Below are 17,631 nucleotides of genomic sequence, written 5' to 3'. Positions count from 1 at the left end.
CTTTTTTTTTTTTTTTTTTTTGGTTAGACTTGTCTGAGCTGTGTCCTCTCACTATGGCAACAAACACAGGTCTTAGAGAGGCGAAGGGAAAACACGCTATGGAGCAATCACGTAGCCAGGACCCCGGCCCCGAGCCCGGCTCTCCGGCTCCGTGGGCTCCCCGGCGCTGGCGGGCGGCCCCCGCAGCCTCCCGCGCCGCTGAGTCACAGCGCTCCGCACGCCCAGCCCGCAGCGCTGGCCCCGGGCGCTCCTCACCTTCCCCAGAGCGCCCAGGAGAAAGCCAAAAATGCCTTCTCCTCTCGCTCGTTCTTGGAAGACGGGCATCCGTCCCACGGAAGCAAGACGGCTATGTTTCTTTCATTTGCAATTGAAATAGAGTTCTTAAGCACCACATTTTAAGGCAGAAGCAAAATAAACAATAAGTCAACAAAAGCATGGTTTGTTAGTTGAGAGAAAACTGCTACATTCTGCCTTTGCTGCTCGCTTTCTGGAGTATGAAAGACTCCAGTCGGTCCCTGTGTGCCAAGGATTCAAATAAAAAACATACATAAAAACAGAGAGTTACTTCTAGCAGAAAGCCAGGATTCGTGCATGATAGGCACTAGAATAGATATTACTCACTAGTTGCATCTGCTGAAAGTCTGGATCATTCCCTGGAATCTGTCATCTTAGCTTCAAGCCACAAACTGAACCAAGGGGCTTCTCAAGCACTGTGAGCTCGTATCTGCTGTGAGGGTGAAGATGGCCACAGGTGCTGAGACAGCTGTGTGCAGCTAGAACACTGCAAAATATTAATCCTACTGTCAGAAAACTGCCAGCAATTGAATGATTTGTCTTTCTGGTGTACAGACAACCACTGATTTTATTTAAATTCGCTGTACACATCCAAATGAGCTGTACTTGGTCACATCTGACTTCCTGATCAGTTTGCAGCATGAGAAATTACATACAGAAAACTGCAAGTGGGTGGCTTATTCTGGGCAAGGGTCAGAGTTGTTGGAAGTGGACTCAAAATCATTGAGTAAACCTGCCATTTCCCTGAGCCCTCCACATTTCCCCAGTCAGTCCTTCCTATGTCTGTCATTCCTTTGGCGGTAGAAGTGCTCCATACCAAATTTCTGCACCCACTTCTCTCCTAAAACACCAGAAATACCTTCCCTTGGTACAGGTGTGACTATTTACAGTGACAGGAGCCCGCAGAGTCTCAACCCTGGTTGAGGAGACACACACTGTAATTGATAGATGAGGTGATTACCACCAGAAACACTACCCAGAGGAAGGGAAAAAAAACAGCTAAGTGCTGATGAAATCCTGATGTCAAGTGGCAACCAAGTTGCAGAATATGAGTCTAACCTGTTAATTATTGTGATTTGCTTCTGAGGCAGCTGAAGGTCAGCAGGAAAGAGATTTGTTGTCTTCAGTGGAAAATAAAAGCACTTCTGGGGTGTAACACAGTTTTTTTGATTACTCACTTGGGCAAGGTCAGACTTAAACCTCACAATTTTATTTGGAAAGGAGTCCTAATGAAGGAAGGATGTTTAGGCAAGTGGGGAAAAACTCCCTCTTTAGGATTCCTGTGATTTGAACTTGAGTGAGAATTAACCCTTGAAGTCTGGACAGCAGGAAATAGAAAGGGCACTGACAAGCAAGACATTTGTTCCTCCTTGACTTATTGTACTGACTCCGGCAGGGAACATGGTGGTGAGCAGGAAGGACAGAAAGGGTGGTCAGATGTTGCCTAGGAATAAAAACAAAAAGATTTTTTGCAGAAAGCACAGAGAAATGAGTCAAACAGGGAATTAAAAGGAAGGTTAAGAAAACAGATCACAAACAAAAAGAAAAAAAAGAACACCAAAACTACTAATGATTAAGAAGGAAAGGGGGAAATACCAATAAAATGGGGAGAGGACGTACTTACAAATTTAATGTGGTTCAAGAGAAGAAAATAATTTTAGTAGAAGCCGCTCACTCTAACCATCCATAGGTAAAAGAAGTAGCAAGACAGGTCTGTGTAAATTGCCACATCCTCAGCTGCCTTCAGGAAATCAGTACATGTCAACTGAAATGATACTAGTGGAGTTCCTGGCTCAAAGATTTCAAATGTTCGCTATTAGCTGGCTGTCGATAGCAGATGTGTAACTGAAGTACAATCCTTCCTTAAGTGAAGCTGCAAGAGCATCATCAAACCCAAATCACAATGAAACCCAAAAAAGTGGAGGACTCCTCCACACTGACTCAGTGATGTTTGAGAGATCCAATTTGGTCATGGAGTCCTGGTTTTCAAATTGGACAGAACAATATTTACATTCTGAACTTGGCAAGCCTCTCAGCTTTGAGTGTAAGTAATACTTACATGAACCCAGACCAGCTGATCATCTCCTCTTGAATGGTGGGATTATGGTGACAAATAGTCACATCCCCAGAGTCCTGGTTTCTGTTACTGCTATTCATGTTCAAATGTCTCTCAGCAATTAAATTGCAACTTTGCATTTGAAAAACCTTGTTAGAAGGAAATTAGGATGGCATGTGGAAGGTCAGCCGACACAGGCTGCCAACATAGCAAATGAATCCTCCTGCTCTTATTGCAGGGCAAATGGTGAAATATGACAATAAGCAAGAAAGTTGCAGTGAGAAAGGTGAGGTTTCATCAAGTACACAGATTTTGGGGACCTTCAGCAACAAATCTGGCCTGACATAAAGCTCCTGTAAAGATTCTACCAAAGCAGAGTCATTAAATGTGACTTCAGTGCCAATCAATGTTGCCTATTCAATATCCCTCACAGTATTAACAATAATTACTTTTCCTCAATACAGAAAGTCTAACAAAAGTCTGTTAATGACAGTGAGGAGAACAAAATAATTTCTTTTCTCATTGCTTGTCCACTTCTCTTGCAGATGCAGATGGAGGCTGTATGTTGGTGAGAACATGGGTTGGCAGGCAACACACAAGAACTTCATGTAATCAGCTCCGCATGGAGGGCTGGTCTCTTACAGAACTCTGAAAAGTCTAACAAGGATTTCACTGAACCTCAGTGCCAAAAAGTTGGAAATAGTTCTTCTTTTCTATTTTTCCATCCTTTTACTTTCCATTTTATGAAGCCCTTCCTCCTCTTAAACAGTCTTTCCTTAGAGTATTTGCAATAGTTTCAGACCAGATGGAGTCACTCACTGATAGGCAATATTGTATAGCAAGTGTCCAATAATTAATAATTACTTGGCATTTCATAATTTGTTATAAAAATCATCATACACGTACTGCAAGTATGAATCCAACAGGCGATTCCAGATGACTGCTAAACCTTGGCATCAGCTCATGTTCTCTATGTATGTATGGTACAGCATTGTCACTTTAAAAAAAAAGCTCTAGCAAAACTTTGCAACCAAAATACACAGAGAAAAAAATCACCAGCTCTCTTCCCCACAGTGGGCTTTTCTGTGTCAGTTGAGAGTGTAGATTTTCTGATAGAAACATTGTACCTTTCTGATGGAAACCTTGCTACCACAACCAGAGCAATGAAAAGATTTCTGTGCAACAGCAGTAGGCTAAGGTTTTACTGTATTTAAAGTAAATGAGGATTTCTGGCCCACAACCTTGTAAGAAAAGCTTCCTAAATAAGAAGTATCATATCTCGGGTACAAAGCTTTTTAGCTATATTACATGGAACATACAAATGTGGGGTTCTTTCAACATATTGGTGAGACCTTGATGTTATAGGAGAAACTGTTTTGAAGGAGCAATAGGAAATCTGTTCACCTAACTATGATGTGACTCTCATGATGTTCATATGAAACAATTTCACAGGCTATTTTGTAATCAACACCTGATCCCTCTGGAGCCTCGAAGTAGGAGCAGAGCATAATTACAAAGGTTGTCAGCACATTTCTGCAAATAAAGTGGCCAAAATCTCCTTCCCATAGTTCCAGTTTATCTCAGGAGCATAACTAAGTATGGCACAATGCAGCAGTGCTGGGTTTAATCTCAGTGTCATCTTTTTAAAATGATTTTGCATCAAGTTAAATCAGAACTCAGGACAAGTATGCAGAAAAACTGAATTTATTAATCACCCAGAGATGCCAACTATTCCCACCAACCTCGTGTAACTTCATTTTTTCTCATGATCTATCAGTATCTATCGGTGCAGCAAAGTATCTGAGAATCTTTCAGATATGAAAGAAAATACCATCTAAAACTATGTTTGCAATTTTCCATGACAGATTTTTGCTTGTTTCAGGTATGTCATTGTATGCTAATTGGATACAGTTAACTATACAGTTAATGAAAAAAATGCCTATATGGGCATGCAGATGAGGGTCTAATTGCACAAATCTCCAGATGTGCTCTGACAGTACATGGCAGGTTTGGTTTAGGACATCAGGACATGGGCTTTCCCCTTTCAGAGGGATTCTGCACAAGTGTCTGTGCCATTCCCCACAACAGGAGCTATGAAGAAGGAGTGTCCAAGCCACATCTAATACACAATTTTGCCGTTGAAATATCATGAGCCCTTTGCAACATTCCATGGTGATTCTTAAAATTTTGTCTCCTCAACTTAAATAGTTTAATTTAAAAATGTTTGATGTTGGTTTGAACACCAAAACAAACCAGCACACCTCTCCCATCCCAAGACTCTAGTCCTAAGGGGAGTTGTTGAGAAATCCTATGAACATAATCCAAGTGTTTTCAGAGACTGAGACGCTAAATGAGAGCTCAAGCTCCATGACTTTGTCTCCCAAAAGCACCCTTCCCCCATCTGCTGGAGAAACCCTCCCCATGACACTGGGGACTGGGCAGCAAAGCTCCCTGGGCTTGTGTAGCAAAGCTCCTGCTGCAGAGCAAATCCTTCATTTTCCCTGTAACTCTGTCAGCAGGAGCACCCATTTCAGCATCTCCCTGGCTGCCTCCACCTCAGCTCCCTGAGACACTAATGGTTCAGATATTTTTTCATGTCTTCTTTAAAGCCCTGGAAGAGCCTTTTTGAATAAGCCTAGTTTCAGTGTATTGTGCAAGCCCAGTCTACTCTGCAGATTTCAGATTCCAGCCTTCTCCTATGCTACAGGCAAATTAGAAGTACATGCACATTTTAGGAGACTAGAAATCTCAGAGGGACATCTAAAGGGAACTGGAATGGTTTTACAGTTAAGTCACACCAAGGGATCTTACCTTTATTCAAATAACCTTTACATAAGTGATCATTTGTACTGTTTGTGAGATGTCAAAGCAGTCAAGACAATCAGCAAAATGTCAATTCTCCTGCTTTCAACAGACTTTGCTACAGACCCCAGCAGAATCCTCTGGCCCTCTGGGAATAGAGTTGTCATGCTGCAGGAGCCAGAAGTGAAGGTGGGGTAGTTAATATCCCCAGCAAGGCACCTACATTGATCTCCAGTCTGCTGCCTCTCATATTTCTCTCGTTGGGATTAGATGCAGAGCAGGCTCCCCAAAGACCACTTAGCAGGCAGTCTGTGATTTGAACCACTTCAGGGCTTCTCCATCGGGTTGTTACCAAGCACTAACAGCCAACATTTCTCAAGCTGCTTTGCCCTTTTGCTTAAGGTTGCTTTGTGCCTGCTAACCAAACTGATATCTCAATCATGGCAGATTAATGTCACTCTGCTACACCCTGAGAAAAGAGGGAGGAAAAAACCCATGTGTTTCTTTTTCATAAAGGCTGCCTTGCAAGGAGGGACCATGATGAAATTGCAATATACACTTGCCCATCTGCTCTGCATCCTCTCCATCAGATGCTGTATTTAATTCCTCTTTAGCAAGGGAGAATATACTGAGCAGTGAAAAACTCTAGGTAATACAGCTATAAAAACTATCAAGCCTGTAAATGGAACAGTAAATGGTAAATAATTTACTTTTACCAAAAATACTGGATCTCATTACAAGTTCAGCAATTAATGTCCTTCTAGTTCACAATCTTGCCAGAAAAGGGAAATGATTTCAATTGTCTTGGGGTTAGGTATATTGAAATGCTGTACAAGTATTGAACTTACCACTGTTTTACTTCTTGTCCTTTGAAAGTTGCCAAGGCCACTATTATGGAGGGGCCTGCGAAATGCAAAATAAAAACCATTTCAATTCAATTTTTGGAAAAGATTTTGTCATAAATAAATGACAAACTGTCCCTGGAGGACATGTATATCCTCACCTTCTTTTCAATCCCATTGTAAGGCTTATTATATTTTATATGATCAGAGACATATGAAACTGCTCTGATTGTCTCCTGTTTCCCTCCCCACTATTAAATATGTGTGGTCACAAAAGAAATCAGGCAAGGGAAAGTAGGGGGGGGCCTCCACTAGCCCTGCAGTCTGGTTCAGAAGTGACAGCTGAAACACCCACTACGACATGCTCAACAGAACAAAACTCTTGACACCTCAGAACTGCCAAAAGACCCAGGGAGTGATTGCACTCAAACTCCCATTCTTGGTTTTCATAACCAAATGTGGCAACAACAACAAAGAAATCTTTCTCATATCTTCTCTTCTTCAAAAAGCTGAAAAATAATTTTTTTACATGTTGATTTTCATCTTGGTTCCAGGAAAGAAACAGCTTGAGAAAGCACATGCCTCCTATGAAATAACCAAAATTCCAAACCGCTTCTCGCTGTCTGTTCTGTTTCTGGCCTTCTGATCTATGCTAATTGCTAAACTTTGAGTATGCTCTTGAAATTTTCTGTGGGCAATGTGACTCTCTTCAAATAAAAATAGATGCCAGAATTTTTTTCTAACTGAAATACATATGAGAGAATGACATTTAATGTAAGTATTTAATCATTATTAATTGCTTTGGTATTCATTGAAATCATGATGGGTTCATTTGAATATATAGCACCATTTAAGAATAATCTGAACAAGTAAATATGCCAGATCAGTGTAAAAAAGCATAGTGAAGCCTTCTAGGAATGGTACTTAAGCCACAGTGCATGTTGGAGATAGTTAAAAGTTCTAATTAATTACATGAGATACCTTCAAGAAATAACCCCACCTATTTTACTGAATAAAGATTTTTGTTGAAAAACTGAAATCTAAAACATTTTAAAAGTGAAATCATTAAAATAAATAAGTTGAAAGTTTGAAAATTTTTTTCCTAACAAATTTTGTTATAAAACTGTGGCTTGTATTTTCTTTAAAATGTCAGCCAAAAAAAGAAAATACCCAGGCAGGCAGAGAAAAGTCATCAGCCAAAGCACACATGACCTGTCAGGGAATATGGCATCCCAAAGTCTTGGCAAAAAGGCCTCTACAGAGCTCTTTCTTGCGAATCCAGAGAAAACTGTTTGCAATCCTGCCACCTTAGGGACACAGAGACTCCAGATCACAATTTTCAGTTTATAGCCTTTCTCCATCAAAATATCTCTTAACCTCTTAACACAGAGATCTGATGTAAATTTATCCACTTTTTCCTTCTCAGAAAAACCCCAAAACCCTATTATGGCTTTCAAGGTCTTTACACCGTCAGAAATAAAGTCACAAGAACTGGCAGATGTAGCAAGCCAAGCAGTTATAGCCACACAGGACAACATTCAGGCATCTATTAACACATGCATACAATTGATGATGCCATACAATTGAGTTTCAAAAGAAAACAAGTTTAAATCTTATTATTTCTTCCTCCTATCTAGTAACTACACTGTTTCTTCCAATCTCCTACTCATTTTCACAAACAATTTTCCAAGTCTCAGTCATGAATCCCTTAGCTGAACAGGGTCAAACTTTTCAATATTAGACACCAATGTTTCTTATTGAGCCAGTTGATGGCATTGCAATTTTACTCAGTTTTATTGCTAACAATGGGCACCAAACAGAAAAGAGAAACAGAGCCTAGATAAAGGGAAGGAAGACAGTTTTTCTACTGGAAAAATCTATCTTGACGATTGGGAGGAACAATTGGTTTTCTTTTTAAATTTATGTTTCTGAGCAGAGTAGTTTTATAAACTCCATAACTATAGCTGTAGGAATTTAGAGCAATGGATGCTACAAAATCATCAGTTAAAAGTAACTTATTTTGAAAGACAATAAATTTATTTACATGATAATTTCCATTCCCATTTCAGAAGGTGAGTGCACAGCTGAAGATATGCAGTGGTGAACATTTTGATATCTATCCCTGCATTGTACAAGTGCTACCCATCCTGTCAGCCCTCCTGCACTTCAGACACAATAGCACAGTAATGCACTTCTCTCTTATGTTAGTAATTTTGTCTTAGCTTTCATGCTCTGTAGCTACAGTTGAGAAATCTTAAATGGAAAGATTCATCTGGCCTTTCACATATAAAAGTTGATATTTCGTCTTAATGCAACAAAAGAATAGTTACGATACTTAATCATATATAAAGACTATTTTGAACCTGGCAGAAAGATTCAAATAACAAAGTTTATATATTCTTTTACAAAATATGGAGATGTTTCACTCTGCTGGCTTAGAGCAGCTAAAGGAAGAAAAATAATGACATTTCAAAGCAAGAAGAAGAAATCTGGCTTATAGAAGCAAGACAAAGCAGAAGCAAGACAAAAGGCAGTGGGCGATAAGAATTCTCTTTCTCAAATTAGAGAAAATATTTGGAAATATATGCTTTAAACTCTCTACTTTTATATTTGTTGGTGAAATTCCCTATAGAACAGGAGTCCTGCTGCTGCCCTCCAAAAGATCAACATTGGAGTTGGTGGGAATTTTTCTGGTAAAATGGCTTTCTGTCACAAATATATCAACTGCTCAAAGCCAAAAGTTTGTGCAAAATACAGATGTGCTTTCACAAAGATGAACTCTCCTCTGCTGGAGGGGGAAGCCGGTGGGAAACAAAAAAAAATATATTCAGAGATAATATTTGCATCCCAACCTTATTTTTTTCTCAGATCACTGGCCAAAATACTGCATTTTCAGTCATTCTGAGGTGAGCATGACCAGAAACAGAATAACAAGGGCAGAATAGATTGGGCCCCCATTATTTCATATGGTGTGACTTTCACTTTTAAACCTGAGACAGGGAATAAGCTTCCCCTTTCATGACCCCACTCACATAACATTTATGTCTATCCCAAATGAGAACCAGTCTATCTGATTTTCTCGTTTTTCCAGTTTGAAAATAGGTGAATACGCTTGGGTTAATCCCCATGTGGAAAAGGCAATCAAGAAAAATTTTCCAAGGAGGCTGAAAAACATTTCCTATTTGGCCTTTATTAGTATTACTAGCGGCTGAAGAGCACTTTCAGAGTCTTTAAGAAGTGTTAAAAGAAGAAGTCCTTTCATGGCTAAGCGAAATGAAAAGCTTGACAGCAAGATAGCTCTCTTTGCAATTAAAAACATCGGCAAAGCTGTAGCTAAATATGTTTCAAATTCAGTTCTAGCAAATGTTCATCTGCAAACTCTATGAAGCCACCTCTAATAACCAACGGCTTGCTAATGAACTGCATACAAGTTCTGGCACATTGATGCACACACACATAATGAAAACAAGTCATTTGAAGGTATTTCATGCAATTTTTCATATCACCACTGATATTGAATTTTCTTTTACAACTGGAATTTTCCACTGTGGTAATACCAGCAGTCATATGATGTTCATAGACATTAACAATATGAACAATTATTACTGTAGGCACCATCGAAAGTGCACTTGTAAACCAACAAACATATCTGAAGCCTTTTCTGGGAAGATGACTGAGGGCAAAAAGATAACAGTAGGAAAATTGTAGGGGAAAATATAGTTGCTACTCCCTGGATGGCACATGGTCAGCATACCCTAATTCTCACACACAACACAGCCTAAGGGTGACTAAACAGAGGGTGGAGAGGAGCAGAAACACACAGAGTGGCCAGGCTCTCTCAAAACCCTTGCAGAGGAGGGAACTAAGTGGTACTTTCTACCTAATAAGCTGCACAGCAGCTGAAAATCAAGGGTTGCTGTTGAACCAGCAACCGTGGCAAAAATCACTCTCCTTGGACTGATGCATGTCCCCATCCCAAGGTTATCTCAGGTACAGAAAGGTGAAATAACTAGCTCACTGTCCACGTGGATCCCAATTTTCCAGAGTCCTGATGCAGTATCTGGCACTAGATATGTTGCTGTCTTGCAGGGCTATTAAGAGCTCTCAGTAGAGAGTACTAGAGAAGTGTAGAGTGCTGTCATTGAAGCAGAGCAACCAAAAAACAGTTCATGGACTCCAAGAGTGTGGGCGTTATGGAGCAGAGAATTTTGTCTCAACATTGTAACATCACAATCAAAAGTTAGGATTGAATAACTGTGGATCAAGTATAAATGCATCCTTTGATTTACAGTCAAGATGTGGATACTTTGCTTTTTCCCTTCATAAAATATTTGAGGGATCAATTACTGTCATTTGTTAAACAACAGAGTATTATTTTTAATCTGAGTTTGTCTAGTTCAAGTTCACTAGTTTTACCTTTTCAGATGAAGAGCTATGTACAATCAGTTACCACAACTTAATGTATAAGGATCTTATATTTTAATCTTACCCTTAATAAACAATATTTGAAAAAACAATGGATTAAGCGTAGCTCTCTTTCTATTTTCTTTCAACTTTCCTTGTAACTCTTCTCAGAACTGTTTCTGTGGTATTTGGTACCCTTTGTGAAGAGATAAGATGGGAAGGAATGGTCAAATAATACTTGAGTCAATGCCACTGTAGATTTGAGATAATTCCATCTGCCTTCTTCTGTTTGATAATGGCAGATGTAAGCACGCAGGAATTACATTGCTGTATTGCATAAAACACCAGATTGGCTTCTTTTGATTGTTTGCTGGGATTCCTATGGCATTTTCAGAATTACTGAATCACACCCTCACCTTATCACTTTAATATTTTCTCTAAGTCTAGATACAAGTTTAGTCTAGGTTTTCATATGGGAATGAATTTTAAAAATTTGTTCTTGAGGTAAGCATAGCACATACAATTTATCCCACTGTGAATTTTGTACCTATCTGGAAATTTTAGCATGAGTCAAAAACAGTTAGCAAGACAATTGAACAGCAACAGATATCTTCTTTCTGCCAAATAATTATTTTCACATTCTATGAGACAAAATAGAAAATACAGCCAACATCAGTCTGGCCCTCTCAGTTTCTTTTTCAAGTTTAAAACTAAATTTTTAAGAAACCGCTACGAACAGTGGTCAATTGTAAATGCTGATATTTTTATTTGTGAGGTAAACAATTTTTCTCTTAAAAAAATGAAAATTTTATTAAGAAAAACATTACTCTGTAAAACTCATGGATCTCTAAAACCTGTTGTCTATGATGAATCTATTAAACGTAGGGCACTTGTGGGTTTTTTTGTTTGTTTTTTTGGTTGTTAGGTTTTTTAAAAAATATAGCTATGTAATATTCCTCTGGTTTTGGAAATGTTCAGCCTATTCAGGGACTACTGCTACTGAACAATATCTTAATATCAGCAAACAAATATAATTCACAACTTTGACTATAACTTCATAAATACAGCAATTATAAAGTCTGTGTGTCTGGCCTAAACAGGTTCACGTTAATGCATACATAGGATTATTTCAGCATGCATTTACCAGTACTTATTTAACATGTTGTCATTAAAGGCTGCACTTAGAAGAATAATGAATAAGGCTTCAAAAATAAAAAATAATCTTGTATTATGCATACTGCAAGCAAAATTATTTTCTGAAACTTTCTTGCTTTAAACAAGATTTTCTCCTTCCCTTCCCTTCCCTTCCCTTCCCTTCCCTTCCCTTCCCTTCCCTTCCCTTCCCTTCCCTTCCCTTCCCTTCCCTTCCCTTCCCTTCCCTTCCCTTCCCTTCCCTTCCCTTCCCTTCCCCTTCCCCTTCCCCTTCCCCTTCCCCTTCCCCTTCCCCTTCCCCTTCCCCTTCCCCTTCCCCTTCCCCTTCCCCTTCCCCTTCCCCTTCCCCTTCCCCTTCCCCTTCCCCCTCCCCCTTCCCCTCCTGATAAAATTTGTATATTCATTTAAAAACAAGAGATTTAGAAAAGGTAAATATTGTCTATTCGGTCTACTGTGGGGGATAAAAAACTAAACTTATGGTTTCAGGTACCCAGGAGATCCTCCTTGTCGGCATCCACTGATTCTCAGACATCTGAAATGCAGACATTTTATACAAAGAAATAGAAAATGAGAATATTCTGACAGGATGAAGAAACAGCCTTGTCTTGAAAATCCAAATGAGAATGAGCTGGATTGCACCCAAAATGCCAATTTGTTTCAGCAGAGGAAGTTTCTTGATATATTTAATATTTTAGCTACTATTAGTAAATTGTGCCTACATTTTTACATCACAAATGAGACCATTTGGTTGTATTTCCACCCCCAGTTACACAAACCATCTCAGTTTCATTAGTCTGCCATTAAAAGATGCTAGGGGCATAGGTTTAATTTAAATGAAGCACCTTTCTTACAGTGAGACACCAGATTGATTTACACGCTCTTGCAACACATGCCTCATGGCAAAATACAGACAGCTCTCATCTGAAACCTGAGAGCTATTTAACAGTGCACAGTGATACTAAACTATACTCCAAGCCTTAAAGATAACAATGTTTTACCCAAATCCATTATCAGGGTTTTGGACAGCATAACACATACCTGACACATTTTCTAGCACATGCGTACACAATCAAAGCTGTAGGACTACCAGCAGCCTGAACCAAAGACCTCATCTGTGAGACAGCTACACAAAAGCAAAGTCCCCTGAACATATTGAACAAATTACTCTTTGCTGCTCTAATGCAGATCTGGTATATTCCGTAGGTTTGCACCATTCTGTTTTCCTAGAGAAGGAAGGCACATTCCTGGGTGCTTCAGTGCACCAAGATTCAATGCTAACATACTTACTGATGGCCTGGGAAAAATGAATGTTCTCCTGATGCAGCAGCTTACAAACTAAAGGACTGAAGAGCTGAGCTCTGACCTTTGCTTTGCCTTGTCCCCTTACCCTGGTCTTGACCCCTGGTCTCCCTGGCTCACAAGCCAGCTGGTAGAGGAATTACTGCTGCTTTCACTAACACTTCTGTGCCAAAGAATATCACTGTAAGCCTCACCTGGTTCTTACTGGATCAACTAAGTATGGGAAAAAATTGTATCAGTAGATTGAGAATCTGGTGTTTCAAGTCTTGAGAAAAACCTATTGTGAATCTACAGATAATGTTATGTCATAATTCCTGTCTGGATGTTTCACCAAAATTGTAGTTTTAAAAATCTTTTGTTGCCCCTATTCCTGCCCTATGCATATGTAAAAAACCTCAAAAACCTGAAACAACAAAACCCCTGAAGTTTTAGTCAAGGAACAAAATTTGGGTGCTTTCATCTGCACTGAGAGCCAGTTTTTCTTCTGTATCTGCAAAATCAATTGCAGGTGCATTTGGAAGTATTTGTACTGCTGACTGTTTGACTGACATCTTCAAATAAATTGTTCATGGTCCAAGTACTCAGGTGTAAAGTTTACACAATTGAATTCTAAGTGGATGAGGGAAGCAAAGCCTGACACCTCCTATATCATGGTCGCAAAATATACCTCTTTGAACCTGAAGTCCAGCCTGCACTAGAACAACATGTTCCTATCAGTCAAGATGCTAGATCCTAAGTCATTCAAACACACCTGGTACAAATGTACCCTCAGATATCTGCATGTTTTGATACATAAAAAAGAAGCCATGTCCTGGATTTACCTGGCTTTATAAGGTTTTACAGGAGGGCTTGATCACCACCCAACAACTTTCAATATTAGGCAAAAGAGAATATTAGCAGAGAGTTTTGATAAAATAAATATAATGGACATTAAGAATGGGAGTTTATAATAGAGTGTTTAAGTAAATACTTAAATTAAGACAGGTAGCCCTCTTCTTCAAGATCATGTTTAACTACTTTCTAAAACTCATTCTTATATAGCTATCAACAGCACTTTTAATCAAACTTTGCAAGACACCTTCCTATAGCAAGTGACAGACCTGGCAAACTTGTGTGAGGAAAAGCCAATGACTTGTCATGAATGCCACACAGCAGTGCAGTGCTTCTTCTGAGGCAGCAGGACAAGCAAACACCCTGCACGAGTCTGAACTACCTTCTCCTTCCACTGGCTTGTTGACTAAATGCTACATTACTGGGGCAGCAAACACTGAATTCTCACTGCTGCTATTTGGAATGTCCACTAGAAAAAAAGAAAGGAAAAAAAAAAAACAACTAAATATCCAGGGCTGTTAATTTGGCATGAACATGAAATTCACACACACAAAAAAATTTAAGACTGGAAAAGTAACTGAGCCAGTTTCAGCAAAATAACTGCAAAGTTGTACTGAGTTGTGATAAACCACTAAAACTGAGGAGTGACTCTGCTTTCAAAGCAATTGAAAAGGTATTGTTCAAATGCAGCACTAAGCATAACTAATTTGTTCTGGTAATGTCTTCAGGCTGCCAAATGCATTTAAAAAGAACCCCATTTAAAATGCATCCTTATAGTAAAACATACCAATGTTACATAATTGGACAGTGAAAGGAGGGGCTGGCTGCCTTTCTTTCAAGCAAGAATGGTTCAAGAAAAGAACATTTCTGTTGCACTACAATAACAAAGCTGTAGGTGACAACTGCATTTTCCTATCAGTTTCAGCCTTAATAGGTCAGTACTATCACTATCACACTGAACTTCAACTTGCTGTATCAAAAAAATTAGAAGAGACAGGCACCACTTTGAGGCAGTTGGTACAATTTACCTTGGCTTAATAGGGTCCTTCTGTGGGAGGATGGCTAGGGGTATAACAGTCCTAAAGATATATTCATACCTTTCTTTGATGCTTCCTAAGATCAGCTGCTTTTGTGATAACCGTCATAGAGATATTTATCTGGCTCAGAATATTTGCTTAGTCCTTGTTTGAATATCTCAGTCTTCATTCTATTAAATATTAGCAGACTTTTAAAAAAAATTTTGTCAAGTTCAGATGCAAGAAATGACAAAGCTTTTTTTTAGTTTTTTTTTTAATGGCTCTTTGCTCTCCAATCTATTTTCTGTGCAAATATATTTTGGAGTTCACCTACCATGTATTGCTTCTGTTGCACTCCCAACAGCAAGACTGATGAAGCAGTAGACAGTCCCTGAGTTCCTTCTTCCCTAGACAACGTAACTATTTAAGGCAATTTAGACAAATTAGCAACAAGTCCCCTGCTGTTTTACAGAACATCATATTTTCCAGCAATTAAAGGTGTCCTTGTCAAAGGAGGCATCCACTTCTCCAGGTCCCTGGGGTAAGTGATATGACTGAAAGGAAGCTATGACCAGGATCTTCATCATCTGGATCGTGTTTTGAGGGCTACTGGCTAGAAAATCACATTGAGTCTGGCTGAGTCCAAAACTCTGGCATGCAATTATTTCTGAGTTGGAAATATTTGCCTAAATTTAATAGAGGGAGGCACAAATTGTTAGAACACAAATAGCTGAAACTTGGTCGGCATATTTCTAAAGACTGGCACCCATGTTACAGACAATTATATTAAATATACCAAGCTAATATTTTTGCATTGATAGATTTTCAATCATGAAACAAAAATATACCCAAATTTTATAAAATGTGCCTATTATCTCTTAGTTTGTCCCATCTGTTTTCCTCAGAAAATGACCTCTCTAAAAACATGGGCTTCCCTGTATGATTGCTGTCACTGATACAAATAAGAGGTGGGATTTCACTAAGTAGAATTTTCAAATTCCTTTGCACAGGTGATTATACAATCTTCATGACAATACAAGAACTTAGACTTACAGCTTGTGCAAGGCAATTAAGTAGGCAGGTACAACGTCTCAAGTGCACTCTCTGAGATAATTAACTTAATATTCAGAAATTGTAACTTATCCTTTGAAAATGCAAGCTCTTCTGATTTATCTATCACTGTGAGGGGAGACAAAACCACTCCTGTTCATAATAGGAATATTGTGGCATGAGACTTGGTATCTTGTCCAACGAGGCAATAAATCAAAGAACACAGCAGCCAGATTTTTGAAGAAAGAATGTTTTCAGCTGAAAGAGAACTGTCCTTGACTTTCTTCATGTGGATGCAAAACTGTGATTCAACAGCAAATATGAATAAAAAATTAAAATGCACATATAAAATAACTGTAGCTTTAACCTCAGAAATCAAAACATGGGAAAATGAGAAATCTCTCCCTCTAAGATGTTGCAATTGATAATGCTGTTTCAGGATACAAGGGGATACTGTCAGCTCATAATTTAGAGAACACAAAAATTAACTAGAAAAACTCCTTTTAATGTCTGTTTTGCTGTTGTGCATGTGCATTTCCACGTGCATGTGGATTAGGATGCATGTGTGGCTTTCAGTTCTTTGCTACCTCTTATTTTCCTTTCTTTTTCTTTTTTATCTTTTTTCTTTTTCTGCCTGCAAGAGCAACACAAACAAGGGAAGACTGACTAATGCACCTCAAGCTCAAAGTTTCTCTCCAGGGAGACCTGCCTTTGCCCACGCAGCACACCATTAAAAATGGTGAGGCTCCACATGGGAGCACAGGGCTTCCCACATGCAGCAGCCTGCAGGATCAGGAGAATTAATGATGCAAAATGTCTAAAGCAGGCACATGACTTGACTAAAGAGTAAAAAAAACCCCTATATAGATATAAAAACTCAATCAGCTCTTTGTAAATGCAAAATAAAAACAAAAAAGGTTTTTTTGTCCTGTTCTCCCACAAATACTCAATAGGAGAAAATCCCGTTTACTTGTTTATTGGATCTCCAGTTAGTTATTCTTGAAGAGCTGTCAGTTTTTCCTTTTCCCCATGGCTACATCAATTCCTGCATGGTGTGCATAACACAGAAGGGAACGACTTTCAAGCCAGATTCTTGGCCCTATTAGAAATTTGTAACTGAGGAATTATGCAAGAAAATGGTGAATCCAGGTCATCCTCACCCTGGCAATCCCCAGCAGCTGCTATAGCCCCTGGAAGTGGCAGTAGTCAGCCTTGAAATTTCTACAGCTATGTAATATGACTGGGAGCAATACCATTGAGTATACAGTTGGTATCACACAAATTAATACAGTGTAAATTCTGCCACTTTGCTGCTCACCCCAGTGAGCTCTTTCTTTCCCTTTCAAGGAGTAGCTGTGCTGATCAATAACTAGAAAATCTGTTAGAACCAGAGAAAATTGTTTGCCTTGTGAAAACTGTTTCTCTCCTGTAAACATTTGCTTTTAAATAGCATGGACTGCAGCTGCATCCTAGATTGAGCAAGCCAGCAGAAATTGCTCACCCTAGTTTGACTTGAAAGGGGCAGTCATTTCTACTTCTATCAGTCAGCCTCAAACTTGACCCCTCTCCCACCCAACTTATGGTAAACACCAAGGGATTGCAGGATCAGGATCATTAAGCAGTGCTGAATGGACAAGTCCTAAAGCAAAGCAGAGGGACAGTCAATTGCAGGCAGAATGCAGCAGATTTATATCCACTAGGTGAAAGAAAAATGACTCCTAAATGGGCTGGAGCAGTTGTGAAACTAGTCTGCCACAAGCAAGGATGAAGCATGGGAGTCTCAGAGAAGAGTCTCTTCGCTATCCAGCTCTAAAAGCAATTACCATAGATAAAAGCAAGTTCTTGGCAGGGCAGGCAAACTGACAGGGCTCAATTCTTAAACAGC

General features: G+C 39.2%; 1 long non-coding RNA gene across 2 annotated transcripts; it reads right to left on the bottom strand.

Annotated features, from left to right (window-relative positions):
- Nucleotides 1–627: 627 nt before the first annotated feature.
- Nucleotides 628–10,595, bottom strand: LOC135287207 (uncharacterized). Of its 2 annotated transcripts, XR_010351035.1 has the most exons (4): nt 10,484–10,595; nt 6,001–6,055; nt 1,354–1,738; nt 628–781 (listed from the first exon to the last, which is right to left on the bottom strand). It is a non-coding gene; the product is annotated as an uncharacterized LOC135287207 (long non-coding RNA). The 2 variants fall into 2 exon arrangements; XR_010351032.1 differs by lacking the exons at nt 628–781; nt 1,354–1,738 and adding an exon at nt 4,847–5,621.
- Between the last annotated feature and the right edge of the window lie 7,036 nt (nt 10,596–17,631).

This window comes from Passer domesticus, chromosome 1, assembly GCF_036417665.1.
Source record: "Passer domesticus isolate bPasDom1 chromosome 1, bPasDom1.hap1, whole genome shotgun sequence".
Lineage (NCBI taxonomy): Eukaryota > Metazoa > Chordata > Aves > Passeriformes > Passeridae > Passer > Passer domesticus.
The sequence above is the reverse complement of the archived record's forward strand: the minus strand, read 5'-3'. Positions and strand labels throughout refer to the sequence as shown.